At 44.9% G+C, this 10,846-nt stretch overlaps 1 protein-coding gene across 1 annotated transcript in view; it reads right to left on the bottom strand.

The window, feature by feature from the left end:
* Positions 1–7,389: 7,389 nt before the first annotated feature.
* The window catches only part of LOC105297661, an 8,327-nt gene continuing 4,870 nt past the window's right edge, over positions 7,390–10,846 (bottom strand). The window contains exon 4 of the transcript XR_002782357.1: positions 7,390–8,919. The gene's annotated coding sequence lies outside the window, so the exon portion shown is untranslated. The remainder of the gene's footprint in view (positions 8,920–10,846) is intronic.

Consider the following 10,846-nt stretch of genomic DNA (forward strand, 5'->3'; position numbering starts at 1 on the left):
ATTTTTAGAATATTGGTTTGTCATGGCCCCAGTTTTCTGTGGCCTATACATATTTCACTTTAATGCTGATAAAATGCACACGCGAACCATTCTCTTAAATGAGCTAAATTAACCACCCCCCCCAAAAAAAAAGTAGAAGGCAAATGACAAACGAGAAAAGATACTTGTCACGAAACAACGCTAACTTCTTCCTAGGTGGCAACCTGGGTCTTTCCTTGTCACCTTCCTCTCTCACCCCCAATGTCCGATGTAGCTAAAGACTTTTTGTTTCGCTCCTGAAATATCTCAAAACCACATACCGTCTCCACAGCATTTGGCCAGTTCCCTGCCTTCTCCAACTTGCTGTTGGCACAGTGCTCCAGGCACTAACTCACCAAGACCAAACCCAAAGTCTTCTCTACAGTGGGGTCCCTCACGGGTTCTGGTTCTCATTCAATGGTGCCCTCTCCAGTTCTGCTCCCCAGGACCTGGACTGTGGCCCGGCCGCGCCCCTGCCTCCCTCACTCTCCATCACCAGGTGATAGGCGGATTGTCCGTCCTGAACACCTTGGAGCTACCCATCCGCATGACGCCATGTTCTCTGCCGCCACCCTTTCCCAGGACGCCCCCACGCCCCACCCGGACCACCGGAATGACCTCCTGTGACCTCTGGAATCCACTCTGCCGCCCTCGCTCCATCGTCCTCAGCGAAGCCAGAGGGACCCTTCCTTCCCCCAAACCTGATGGCGCCATGTCCTGGCTGAAAACAACTTGTGACTCCCCTTTTCCCTGAGGGTGAAGATAAAGATCTCGTCTAGCCTACAGGGGCCTGTGTCCTCTCGCAAACCTGGAGGTGGTGGCTCAGAGCTGCCGCCACACCAGCCCCACCAGCCCCACCAGCCCCCACACTCAGAGCCCAGCCGGCTCTCCACCCTTTTCCCTCATTAATTCACGTCTAAGAACTTATCAATATCTGAGATTAGCTCATTAGCCTGCAAATCACAGGCGCTCAGTGAATATCTGCGGAACAAATGAATGGAAGAAGGAACTCATCAAGGAAACCTCCAGGGTGATGGGTGGTGAGTTCATCCAGGAAAACAGCAGAGCTTAGAGTGGAGAACACTGGCCACGAGCCGTACGATGGCTGACGCTCAGCTGTGCACACAGTGTCTAGAAAGGCGAAAGAGTTGCCGACCGACTGGATGTCTCGCCCAAGTCTGAAACTCTCTAGTCCCCCTGCCTGACTCCCACTTCCCGTCCCTTCTCACCCCTCACAGTTCAGCTCCGACGGCTTTCCTTCACGTCCTCGTACACACTCTGCTCCTTTGGGCCTCGGGGCCTTTGCACATGCTGACTTCTTTACCAGGAAGCTCTCCGACCCCCATCCCCTACACACCATCTTATTTCCTGCTCATCTTCCAAACCTCAGTTCCTGAGAAAAGACGTCCCTGAACCCCGAACTAGATCAGGTCCCCTAGCTCTGTGGTCCTTGCCTTTACGTCACTTATCCCAACTCGTGATGATGTATTTGGGTTATTTTTTTTACTATTGTCCCCATGAGGGCAGGGACTGTGGCTTTTTCCTCCACTTCATCATGTAGGCCAACGTCCAATACGGTGTCTCATCTAAATTGGTGCCCGATGAATATTTGGTGGTTTTGTATAACAAAGGAAATGTTCATATTCTTAATACCCTTTATATAGGTGATAGCAAAGCTACAATAATAAAAAAAAAAAGTAGGCAAAGGAGAGCAGGCAATTCAGAAATGAGAGGGGCAAGTGGCTAATTAATCTTATTAGCAATAAAAAAAATGCAAGTTGAAATGTAACAAAGCACCATTGCAATCTGCCACTCTGCGAACATTTTAAAAAGTAATAGTGACATCTACAGAGTCAATGACATCTCTGTCAAAAATCCTAATAAAGTTTTTTTGCAGAAATAGAAAAATCCATTTTTCAATAGAAAAATTCATATGGAAAGAAATCAAAATAAAATTCATACGGAATCTCAAGGACTCTGAATAGCCAAAACAATCTTGAAAAAAGAACGAAGTTGGAGGTCTCACACTTCCCAGGTTCAAAACTTACTACAGCGTTACGGTAATCAAAACAGTGTGGAACCGGCATAAAGACAGACCGTAGACCATGGCAATATAATAGATAGCTCGGCAATAAACCTTTGCTTATACCGTCAAATGATTTTCAGCAACGTTGCTCAAACTATTCCGTGGGGAAAGGACAGTCTAACAAGAGGTGCTGGGAAAACTGGATATCCACATGCAAAAGAACGAAGTCGAACTCTTACCTAACGCCATGGACAAAAGTTAAAATGGATCAAAGATTTAAAAGGAAGAGCTAAAACTCCAAATCTCTTAGAAGAAAACCTAAGAGAAAAGCTGCCTGACATTGGATTTGGTGATCATTTCTCAGATGCGACATTTAAAAACATAGCGGACAATGACAACAAAAAGGAGAAATAGACTACACCAGAATGAAAACCTTCGGTGCATCGAGGCTTTATTTTCTTCCTCATAGTCTTATATCATCTACCCATTTTTATAATGAGCATACATTATTCTCATAGGACGCTATACACAGAGTAAAAAGGCAACCACAACTATAAAACCAATCTGATTCAAAACTAGGCCAAGGACATTTTTCCAAAGAAGACAGGCGAATGGCCAACAGCACAAGAAAAGATACTCAGCATCACTAATCATTAGGGCAATGCAAAACTACAATGAGATTCTACTTCACAGCCCTTAGGATAGCTATTATCAAAAAAATTACGAGTAAGTATTGCGAGGATGCGAGAAATTGGAGCTCTTGCATGTTGCCGTTGGGATGTGAAATGGGGCAACAGGGGTGGAAAATGGTATGGCGGCTCCTCAAAAAATTAAAAATAGAACTCCCATGTGATGAGGTCATTTCATGTCTAGATATATACCCAAAAGAATTGAAATCAAGGACACAGCCACGTTCACAGCAGCCACTTTCACAGCAGCGTTATTCAGTGTCCATCGACAGATGGCTGGAGACACACAAAGGATGCTCTGGGTCCCGCTGTGTCCTCTCCAGATGTGTACGTTGAAGCCCCAGCCCCAGCGTGATGGTACTCGGAGGTGGGGCCTTTGGGAGGTGATTGGGTTTAAACAGGGTCATGAGGATGGGGACCTCTTTATGGGATTAGTGCCCTCACAAGAAGAGACCCCAAACAGCTTGCTCTCCCCGTCTCTCTCCCCACCACGAGAGGACACAGAGAGAAGGTGGCCTCTGCAAGGCAGGAAGTGAGCCCCTAGCAGGAACCAGCTGTGCCGGCATCTCGATCCTGGGCTTTCACTTCCGGAACTGTAAGAAAATAAATGCCTGTTGTTTCCGTCGCCCGGGCTGTGGTGTCCTGAGTTGGCGGAGACAATGGAATTTCACTCAGCCTTAGAAAGGAAAGAAGTTCTGACACCTGCTACGACACAGATGACCCTTGAGGACGTCACGCTAAGTGAGATAAGCAGGTCCCAGAAGGACCAATACTGTACGATTCCCTCTTGCATGAGGCACCTAGAGCAGTCAGATTCACAGTGACGAAGTAGATGGTGGCCGCCAGGGGCCGGGGGAATGGGAGTTGGGGAGCCGGTGTTTAATGGGACAGAGTTTCAGTTTTGCAAGATGAAAATAATTCTGTGATCAGACGGTGGTGACGGCTTAAATGCCATCGAAACGCCTGCTTAAAAATGACTGAAATGGTCAACTTTATGCTATATTTTACCACGATTTTAAAAATAACTAATATATCTTAAAAGGTGATAGTAGCTCACACCTCATGATGCTTTCTGTCCGGTGGTTCATTTGCTCCGGTGACCAGGCCTCAGAACAGCCCCGTGGGCTGGACAGTATCCTCCTCATCTTTCCTCCGGAGGAGACGGAGGCACGAGCTCGGGGCTGGCGACCTGCGGCTCGCGGACGGGCCGTGCAGCTGAAGGTTTGCTGGGGCTCAGTCATGCTCACTTCTTACCTCTCATCTCTACCACCTTTACGCCAAGGCCGCAGACCGGATCAGCTGCAACGGAGAACACACAAAGCCTAAAATATTTACCGTCCAGCTCCGGATCGCTGCTCAGTTTGCGGGGCCTGGTGCAAAATGAAAACGTGAGGCCTTTCTCAGCCGGGGGCCCTGGGTGACTGCCCGGGATGATGGCCCGCGGAGGCCATCCTAGTCTGGCCCTTTGCAGGAAAAGATGGCCAGCGCCTGCACTGGAAAAGCTGGTAACTCGCCCAAAGTCACACCCGCCGAGTCACAGAGCTGGGCTTTGGAGCCAGGCAGGGGTCCAGGCTCCGTGCTCTTGACCCCTCCGCCTTTCTTAGGGGCTTGCACCGAGCGGTGGGGACACAGCTGGAGCACCGGAGTGCTTGTGAGGACACAAAGTGCCACAATGTTGCCAGGGTCCAACCTAGAAAAGTTTACCAAAGGCTTAAGATGTGCTTGTGACCCGGTCTCAGGAGAATATTTAACATGTGCAAATATTCATGTTACGATTAAGCGGAGGAGGAGGCAACGAAATAACATACGCAATGTGATAAATCCTACAAAAATATATGTATTTACCCGTATAGATAGCGATGCACAGACAAAAAGAGCGGAAAGCCACGCCAACGTGTTGGAGGTGGGGTCGCGATTGTTATTTTTCTTTTCTCTTCACGCTTTCACATCGCTTTCTCATTTTTATAACGAGTGCACATTATTCTCATAACTTTTTAAAAGTGGAGCCAATAAAGTACAGAAGCCTCATGTAATTGTACGTTCAATCTCATCTGGACGGTCTTCTACGACGGATGAGGACCAACAGCCTCAAAGGCCACCGCCGTCCGTCCCTTCAGAGATGCATCTTCCTAGACAGACGCATGCGTGGTGCGGAAGGGGACCAGCCAAGGATGCTCTCAAGAGGACCCAGGTGTTTCCTCTTTTCGACATTTGATGGAGGGCCGACCACCGCCCTAAGGATGCGCGGGAGAGTCCCAGGTACCTGGCTTTGCTCATCGATATCAGAGCTGGCCTTTTACATCTGAATGTTACAAAGTAAGCCATTTAAGACTTTTTAATAAGGCTAAGGAAGTGTCTGTTTAGTCGAAATCATAGTAGAAGCCTTTTATGATTTCCCTGCAACCCAGGCTGGGCCCTGCCCTGGGGCTCATGCCTTAGGGGGTCCCACACTCCTTCCCAAGGGGCAAGGCTCCTGGCCCCGCTTCTTGGTTGTATTCTTGTTTTCCCTTCCCAATGGCCCCGAGCCAACCTGTAGGGTCGGTTCCAAGAGGGCAGCCGTCATTACAGCTAGGACCACAAAGCACAGGCCCCCACTGGGCATACAGTTGCCCTCAATAAATGCTCGCTGGATGAACGGATAAGGTGTCACAGTGATCTCCTAACTATGAGAGTTATGTCTTAACGTGCATAAAGCCATCGGTGAATCAATGACCTTGGACGAGTCATCGGACCTTTCTGAGCTTTGGGTTCCTTTTCTACGGAATTAAAAGTTGAACTAGAGGATTTTTCTGGGGGAGGTCTTTCTAATTCTAAATTCTACAACTATATCAGAATATAACTATTTACTACCGACTTTCTATTTCCAGTGCATTGTCTTCTCACTGGGGAAGAGATTTTAGAAAGGATATATTTATAGTGTTTAGAGAAAGAGAGGCACGCTTCCAACTGCGCAAACAAAAATCTTATGCTCTCGTTTGAAAATGTTCTGCCCTTGGCCTTTATATCTTAACACCGTAACTTATAATGTTTTGAAATATAATTTACAGACTTACGAGAGTCCTAACAGAGCTTTGCTGGGTTAGGGCCGTTTGGATGACATAAGAAAAATATATATATACTCATAGCTCTGGGGTGGTGTTGAAGTAACTCTAAAATCCTACCCACGTGGAATTCTAAAGAGTGAACACATAAAGATTCCTTTTAGTGTTTTCAGTCTAGACTCTTTTGAAATGTCTGAAAGTATGTGCATAATCATTAACTTTTATTATGCACATACCAGGCTTTATTGCAGAAATAATGTAATTACTCGCTAACTCTCCATCGGCTCTCACTTCTGCAGGCAGGAGGCTGTATGGGGAGCACTTCTAGATTTGGGACAGAGGTTTTCCTCAGGCACTTCCCATTATGACACCCAGGGAGAGGCCATAAAATTGATATCCGGCACCAAATCACTTTTACAGTTGGAAACAAACTCTTTGCTTGCGAAACAGCTGATGTTATTGTGTTCTCGTGCTCGGGCTAGGATGAGAGCCCAGAAAATCTCAACGTCTCATTTGCTACCTGGGCTTTCATCTTTCTCTATTTATCTATCTATCTATCTATCTATCTATCTATCTATCTATCTATCTATCTATCTACCTACCTACCTACCCATCCGTCCATCCAACCATCATCTATCGTCTATCCATGTATTCATTTGTTTATTTTTGGTAGCAATGACAATCACCAGAGTCAGAATTTTATTTCCTCCACTCTCTGTGATAGAGGGCTGCTTACGTGCGCTTGGACAAGCGGTGCCCTCCGCTTCCTAGGTCCCTTATTAATCAAATTGCTGGGGACCCTGGAATCCATCTTCTCTCTCCAATATCCGAATCTGTGCCGTTGAAAAGGTCGTCTCGGGTGTAGCGGAAGTCACACACCAACACTGAATTCTACTAGTTAGCTGTCCCTAACTTTTCTAAAAAGGTCACCGAGCTTGGAAATTCGCGTTAGCTGACTTTGGTTAGCGGTTCACTACGGTCGCCGTGCATATTCACGAGATGTGTACGGGATCATCGAAATGTTTTCTTTTTGGAAAACGGAACCTTTTATTTGCCACAGCTTTATTTGGATATAAGTCACATGCCCAGAAGTTCACCCATTTAAAGTGCACGGTTCAATGGGTTTTAGCGTGTTCACGGAGTTGTGCACCCATCACTGCGATCGATTTTAGAACATTTTCATCACCCCGAAGAGAAGCTCACACCTCCTGGCCATCACGCACCCCATCCCCCCATTCTCTCCAGCCCCTGGCAGCCATGAATCTACTTCTCTGTCTATGATTTGCCTATTCTGGTCATTTCTCACAAGTGGGATCATACAATATGTGGTCTTTTGTGACTGGCTTCTTTTCCTCAGCATAACGTCTTCAAGGTTCACCCATGTTGTAGGGTGAACCTTACAGTTCATTCAAATAATATTCCCCGGTGTGGAGACACCACATTTGGTTCATCCATTCATCAGTGGATGAGTCACTGAGTTCTGGAACTAGAAGGGACACGGCAGGTCCTCTAAGGCAACCCTCACTTTTCCAAAGGAGAGAAGAGGCACAGAGAGGGGAGGCGACTTGTCCAAGGTGACATAGCCAGACCGGGACACCTGACATTAGAGCTTTGGTTTTTTTTTTTAATCACAAAATATTTGCAGCATACTGAAAAGTATAGAAAAATATACAACGGACATGCGCGTACTCACCACGCAGCTTTGAAACCGTCTTTTCATATTTGCACGTTATGTCATTTAAAGAATAAAATGTTAAAGAAACGCTTGAAGCTCTCTGCGTCCCCTTCCGGGTCCCTCTGTCCTCGGTGAGAACCAGTTTCCTGAATGTGGTATTTCCATGCACATTCTAATTCTATTACTACAAACGCTATCTATAAACATGCATACTATTTTTGGCCTATGTCCAAATTTTATGTAAACAGCATAAAACTGTACGTATCATTCCGTCATTTTCTTTTTATAATGTTATATTTTTGAGATCGAGCCATGTTGGTACATGTAGCCTTGGTCTACTATTTTCACTGCTGTATAGAATCTATTTTAAAAATAGACCAGCATTTACTAATCTATATGTCTGGATGAGTAGATCAGGGGCAGCAAACTTTCTCTGGGGAGAGTCAGATGATAAGTATTTCAGGCTTCGTGGGACAAACTCTCTGCTGCGACAGCTCCACTGAGTTTTTCTAGCTGGAAAGCAACTTCATATATGAAAAAGAAAGGTTGTGTTTCAACAAAACTTGGCAAAAACAGGAAGGGGACCTGATCTGGCCTCTGGTCTGGTTCGCTGACCGCTGGTTTTGGTCATTTTCAAGCTTTTGCAAGTACAAATGCAGCTGGGTTGACCGTTGTCAGGCCTGTCTCCTTACGCACACGCACAAGGAATTCTCTAGAAAGCGGAACTGCTGTGTTATAGGGGATGCACACCTTCCAGCCGACTGGCGATGCCGGCCGGTTCCCAAAGTGTTTGTACACAGAGTTCACACTCACGAAGTCCACTTGTCAGTGTCCTTCCAACTCTGCGGCTGTCAGACCTTTTCATCTTTTCCAATCTGCCGGGTGTGAAATGATACCGCACTATGATTTTAATTGGCGTTTCTCTATCCTTTGGAAGTCGAGCACCTTTTCTCATTTACTGGTTATTCGGGTTTCCACTTTTTGTGAGCTCCCTGTTCGCGGCCTTTACCCGTTTCTCTTTAGGCTTCTCCCTTCCTTACTTACTCGTAGGCGTTCTCTGTACATGCTCCCTGCTCATTATTTGTTGATGACGAACCGCGTTTATCTTTGCCTGGTCTGTGGCTTGTGTTGTCCTTTTGTTTTTCCTGTTTGATGGACCACAGTTCCTAATTTGAATGAACTGTCCATCTGTTTATCTATGGTTTGACTTTCTGAGTCTTGCTTAAGAAGCCCTTTCCTAATAGAATATTCTCCTAATCTTCCAAACATTTCTCATTTGGCTTCTTATGTTCATTTCACCTGGAATTCATTTTTGTGGTTGTAGGCAGTAGAAGAACTTCTTTTTTCTATAAAAGCAATCAGTCGCTCGGCTCTAATTGTTGACTAGCCCTTTCTCGGGTCACCAACCTAATGTAGGGGAGAAAAAAAAATCCTTTTTCCTCCTACTCTTCTTGGTTCTCAGCTGGGGCTCTGTAACAAAAAATTAACAGGAGAAAAAGCACACAGATTTAGTTAAGTTTTATGTGACGTGGGAGCTTCAGAAGGAAACGGAGGCCCAGAGGGACAGTTAGAGCTCAGTGCTTTCATACCAGGTTTGAAGACGAGTGGAAAGTCGTGGGAAAATATGATAGGACGAAAGGATACGAACTCAGGGTGGTAAACTGGGCGGGGGGGGGGACAGCAAAGCCTGTTCATTCAGATCCCTCTCTCTGTCTCTCGTCCTTGGAGATGAGGATGCTCCTTCCTCCAGGTACTGTGAGGGTCTTATGACCTGCTTCCTGCACCTGCCAGCCCGCAAACACCTTCGGTTTAAAGCATTCGATATGCCAAGGTGCCGTGTCTTGGGGGAGCATATCCTGAAGCCCTCGCCACGGTGCCATCTCTGTCACGTAAATAACATCATGTACCCATGAGTTTACTTTTGGACTCTGTTCCCTTAGTCTGTTTGTTTCTGGGCCAATACCACACGTCTTAATTCCTGTACGTTTATACTAAGTCCTAATATTTAGAAGGGCAAGCCTCCTTCCCCCAGCTTCCCACATTGCCTTCTTTCTTCAAAATAGTCTTAAATAGTTTTGGCTGTTTGCTCTTCCATCTACACTCTAGGATAAATTTGTCAATTCTTCAAAATTCCCTTCGAGATTTTTGATTGGCATGACATAGAATTTATATATCACTATGGAGTATACTGACATCTTTACGAGATAGCAAATATTCTTATCCATGAAGATGGGATATAGCCCTCCTTTTTTTTTTATGTTTCAATACATACATTTAAAACAATTTTCTAAATGTTATAATTTTGTTCTATCAACCAATGTATAACTTAAAATTATGTTTTATAATTATGGTTTTATAATTTTCTTCATAAAAGTCTCACACTTCTTTTGTTCTATTTATTCCTTGAGTATATAATTTCTCTTGCTCTCGTAAAGATACTATTTATTTATTTTTCTTTTTTTACGCCTACAGCACCTGGTCTTCCTACGGGGTCTCCCATCCAAAAATGGTACTTTTTAAAATCATGTCGTTGCCAGTCTATAGGGATACACTTTATACATTAATCTGAAACCCAGCAACTGTGATAAACTCTCTCAGTTCCAAAAAATGTATTAGTTCCAACATTCTCTTGGATTTTTACATAGATGACATATTATCTGTGATCTATGACCGTTTTGTTTCTTCCTTTCCATCTTACACCTTTTACTAATCTTTTTGTTGTTGTTCTTAATGCCCGGGTTACGACCTGAATCCACGACATGACAGTAAAGGAGTGTTTCTCATTCAATCTTTAAGTGTGATTGATATTTGCTGTCGGTTTTTGGCAAATGCCCCCATCCAATTATGGAAGATCCTGTCTACTTCTGGTGAGTTATGATCCTTTACCCTGGTTTCTAAAACAGTTTTCATTAATATGTTATTATAGAAGTAAAATATGCTCAGAGAAACAGAAATCAAATAGACGCAAAGTAGAATGGCTCTTGCCAGACATAGCCCTTCTCTTCAGAAAACCGCTATTAATGTTTTGTCTTTCCTTCCCCAAATTTTCAATATACATACAAGCACATATTTTTATGTCTGTTTTTTTCCCCACACACATAGATCACCCTGTGCATGCTTTTCTACAGTTTGCTTTTTTCTGGTAAAGTCTCTTGGACATTAGTCTATGTCAGTACACATCGGTCTGCTTCATTCTTTTTCATGGCCGCACAGTATTCCACTGTATGGATGCCTGCGATTGCTTTACCCGATTCCTTACTAAGGTACAGTTAGGCTGTTTACTTATTCGTTTATTAGTCTGTTTGTTGGCCATCACAATGAACATCCTTGGACATACACCTCGGTGCATCTGAGCAGGTACATCCCGTAGGATCAACAGGAAAGTTCTTAGCTGGGA

The sequence above is a fragment of the Pteropus vampyrus genome, unplaced genomic scaffold (assembly GCF_000151845.1).
Source record: "Pteropus vampyrus isolate Shadow unplaced genomic scaffold, Pvam_2.0 Scaffold142, whole genome shotgun sequence".
In the NCBI taxonomy this organism is placed as follows: Eukaryota; Metazoa; Chordata; class Mammalia; order Chiroptera; family Pteropodidae; genus Pteropus; species Pteropus vampyrus.